At 28.8% G+C, this 4,410-nt stretch overlaps 1 long non-coding RNA gene across 1 annotated transcript; it reads left to right on the forward strand.

Annotated features, from left to right (window-relative positions):
• The first annotated feature begins 1,942 nt into the window (after nucleotides 1-1,942).
• LOC129907805 (uncharacterized) lies at nucleotides 1,943-4,082 on the forward strand. Its single transcript, XR_008771164.1, has 2 exons — nucleotides 1,943-3,260; nucleotides 3,855-4,082. It is a non-coding gene; the product is annotated as an uncharacterized LOC129907805 (long non-coding RNA).
• Nucleotides 4,083-4,410: the final 328 nt, after the last annotated feature.

Below are 4,410 nucleotides of genomic sequence, written 5' to 3' on the forward strand. Positions count from 1 at the left end.
TATTTTATCTTCTTTGCTTCTTTCTTACTAATTTTGTGAGAAATTTTCATCTATATTATGTGAGAGGCACATCGTTTGGGCTTCATCGCACAGTGCGGTATTTTGACCTAAAAACGTAGTCATAAATCAAATTTCTCGATTTTGCCCGCCAAGATAAGGTTTATGTCCCATAACAGGTAGATAACCAGGCTACTTTTTAGTGGAATCTATCTATAAATTGATCAACCCAGTTCGCGATACCTTCAGTTGCAACTTGCACTATTTATGTAAACACGATTTTTTCTGCGATTTAAAAAAAAAAATGACTTTTCTACGTATATTTTGTTTTTTACTTAATACTCCAGTCAAAGCGTCGGAAAAAAGGGCCTCACCTTGCGCTGAGAGACACTGTCAGTTTTTATTTCATGGATCGATATGGTTATATTTAAAAGGCTTAAACCCAATTTCTCACCACCTGATCATTCTTATAAGCGGAGTTATTCGCAAAAATGCATTTTTTGGGATATTTTACTTCTAAGCTAATATCTTTGCTCCAGATTGTCGTAGACCAAAAAATAAACATACATTCTCTTCCTTATAATATGTTCTATCGTTGTATGTAATTTCATTGTATTTGAGTGAGTAAATACAAAATGGCAGCCATTTAAAGTCAAATTCTTGTTGTTAAAAAACACATTTTTGTCATTATTTCGAAAAAAGCTGCATTTACAGAAAAAATCAGCTCTTTATCACCAAAGATGGCCGAGCAATTGATAAATGAACGCATGCAAAATCGGTGCGAAAACACCCAAAAATGTCGTTTTTTGGGAATAACTCGGCTTCAGACTGTCCTACGACAAAAAATAAGGCTACTAATTGTTCGTTACAACATTTTCTATCGATTTGGTGCACATTATTTTTGTTGAAACAAATAAAAATAAGTAATATTAAGTCAAAGGCGTTTTTTTGTTTAGCAAGCTCTTGCCTTATTATTTTGTAAACGGTGCAAGTATTGGCTAAAAAAATAAATTACTGTTGTAGTCCTTTAAATTATCTACAATTTAAAAAAAAAAATTAGCTCTCTACGACCCACATATTTTTGAGCTATAATGCATTCAGATTTAAAAAAATGCAAATAAAAAATTGTATGCAAATTATCCCAGGAAAAAAGTATGTTCCAGTTTTTTTTTTTAAATTTTTTTTAGGAACTTTATTATTTATTAGAATGAATTCTTTAGTATTTGATTTAAAACTACCACTTCATTAAATAATGATAAAAAAAAGTCCATGATACTGCTAAATTTTATACAGAATCAATTAATTAACGAAAAAAATAAAATTGTTTTTTTCTAAATTTCATCTTTAAAACTTAATTAACTCAAAAACTACTTAATGAAACAACTTGAATCAAAAAACAAAATAAAGAATAAACTACTAGCTATAAGAAAAGTTACAGCACAGGACTGTACGTGCATTTTTTTTTTTGGTGTTTATTAAGTAAGTGGGTCTTACTGTACCAAAAAAATTATAAAAATTTCGTTCTAAATAACTTTTTAGTCATTTGGTACCTATTTGATGTAGAAAACTGTGTTCTAATATTTTTGGCCAGGTTTAAGTCCTAAATACCGCACTGTGCATTGCTTCATCACCCTAAACAATATCTTTACTCAAAAACTTCTTCTCCAAAGAATTTTTTTTTCACAAAAAGATAAAAATCACCATAAACAACCATCATAATTTCACAATCAGTGTTCAAATTTACTTGAGTTTTTCCATCCATTCCTAAATTCCTATCTCAGTAAAACTCTTTATTTCTGTCTCTTTTCTTCTTCTTCTATCAAATCTACATCTTGTAGGTACAACGTAATACAAAATGAATTATACAAAATTTTTCCTCCTGTCTTATCCTTTCTCTTTATCTCAAAAAAAAAAAAAAAACAAAAATCAACATAAACATAAAAGGCAGGTTCCATAATAATTAATTATACCTATTTTGTCACATTGTTCCTTCATTTACAACCATTTCTTTCAATGCCAAATATCAATCAGTAGAACTTCCTGTCACATATACTTAACTTATATCTATACATTCGGATATTATTCGTAATTATGTATGTTTCCATACACACCACCAATATTTCGCTTCTATAGTGACGTAGTAGGTATATGAATTTTATATCTTCTCTGCATGAACTCTCTTTCTCTCATTGTCAAAAAGATACACCCAACCAAGTGTTTTTTTTTTTTTTCTTTTTTTCAACAAGTAAAGATATAAAATCCTGAATATTAAAACTGAACCCAAACGTTTTCTTCACAAAAAAAAGTATCTTTAACAAGAAAAAAAAAAAAAAAGATGGAATAAATTCTTTGTTTAAATTATACTTTCATACAAAAAGATACTTTATCTACATTCATGAAGATTGAGTGGAAACAAAAAAACTCACTCAACTTCACCAACACCAAGTGTTAAAGTATTGAAGATTCTGGGATAAAAAGATACGTTCCACAACTCAATAGTTTGTATAGTTTGCTATTCGATTTTATATCTTTAATCTAAATCCAACTCCATCCACACCAAGCAAATGAACCAATCAACCCCACTCGAAATACTCGACACTCAAGAGACCAAGACCAAAACCAAGAGTCCCATACCCATCAACCAGCCCGCACTATCACACGCATAGAAAGTCGACAATATGACGACTTTTGTAGTAGCTTAGCTAGTAGCGGTTTTTTGAAATTTCTGTTTTGTTGTTGATTTTATACAAAAAGATACCGAGATACTCTACTGTACTTTATGTTGTGTATAATTTTATGGACTGCATGTTGTTCAAACGACAATAGTGTATTTGTGACCGACAACGACAGCCACTTAACAAAAAAAAAATCAGAAAAAAAGAACTCAAAGGCACGTTATTCTTGTTGGTTTTGGTTGAATGCCTGGCCGGCTTTAGTTGCTGCTGCTGATTTTCAACTTCTCTCTACTCTACAATACTTCGGGCGTTTTTCATAGGGTTTTTTTCGCTCTCTCTCTCTCTCTTTTTTCTCTCTCATTTCTTTTTGGTTTTCATTTTCATCACTTATTTCATTTTGTTCAAAATGGATTTATACACACATTGACATTATTTCTGAGATACGGATACGTGTTTAGTTCATAGCATAGTTAAACTGCTCAAACTTGGATCGTTGCATTTAAGTTTGAATTTGGACGTTCAAGGGTGCGGATTGACTTTTAAGTTTTTTCGTTTAAAAAAAAAAGATATCCTGAGACTTGACAAAAAGTATATACAAAAAAAAAATAATAATTTTCAATTTAACTTTTTGTTGTTTTTTTTATTCATATAAAAAGATTTAACAAATTGTTGTTAAAATATATCTTGTTTTTAAAAAGTTGAAAAAAAACGTGTTTTTCAAAAAAAAAATCCTTAGAAAAAAAAGGAGCGACAATTTTTTTTTTTGAAGTCCCAATAGAATCCCTGCTTCGGGTTTTTTTTGTATATTCAACTCACACTCACATACTAACTGGAGCGAGTTTTTTTTTTTTTTTTGTTGGATGTTCTTTGTGCGCAGCAAAGTGTTCTCCTGTTAAACACATTCACATACAAAAAGTGGGATATATACCTACACTTAAAAAAAAAAGATACAAAAAAAAAACGTATGTGTATCTATAGATTTATGTGCCTATAACTTGGTTTTCTTTCTTTTTTTTTTTTTTGTTACTCGTTGTTCTCGAGATTATATTGTTTGTCCTGTTTGGATGAAAGTGAATTTTTTTTTATACAATTTTTTTTTGTTTGTTTACGAATTTGTGAATAATAAAAAAAAATAATTATTTTTTGCGTGTGTGATTTTTTATGGAATCTTTTTCTTTATAGAAGTTCGAAAGAGTGAAAAATTAGAGAAGAAATATAAAGTAAACCCTTTTTTTTTATCTAGATTTTGGATAATTATTGTGCTGCTGTTGTGCTATCTACATTTAATTGTATTTGTTGTTTAAACAATTAAGTTGTCTGCAAAATAGCTATACACATATATTTGGATAAAATAATCCTATGGGATATAAATAATAAATATACAAAGAATTCTATCTTGAAAAAAGGTAAGGGAATATGTGACTATTTAAAAAAAACAATCATTTTTTTTATCAGTGTTTACTCTGACTCTGATTCATTTTTAAGTTTTAATTTTTTTATCAAATTAAGATATTATTTTTCATAGGAAAAAAAATTGTTTTGATGACACACCCAAGTATTTAAATTTATCACTAAAAAATTCAAATATTTCCGATCTTTCTTGGAAACAATCTCCGATAGCAGTATTTTAAGTTAATCAACTTACTTTCAAAGTTAAAATATGTACTTGCTTCAATCAATTAAATAAATAAAAGTCTTCAAAATTTCTGTCACTAAAAAAAAATATAGGTACTTACAA

Source organism: Episyrphus balteatus, chromosome 1 (genome assembly GCF_945859705.1).
Source record: "Episyrphus balteatus chromosome 1, idEpiBalt1.1, whole genome shotgun sequence".
NCBI classification, from domain to species: Eukaryota; Metazoa; Arthropoda; class Insecta; order Diptera; family Syrphidae; genus Episyrphus; species Episyrphus balteatus.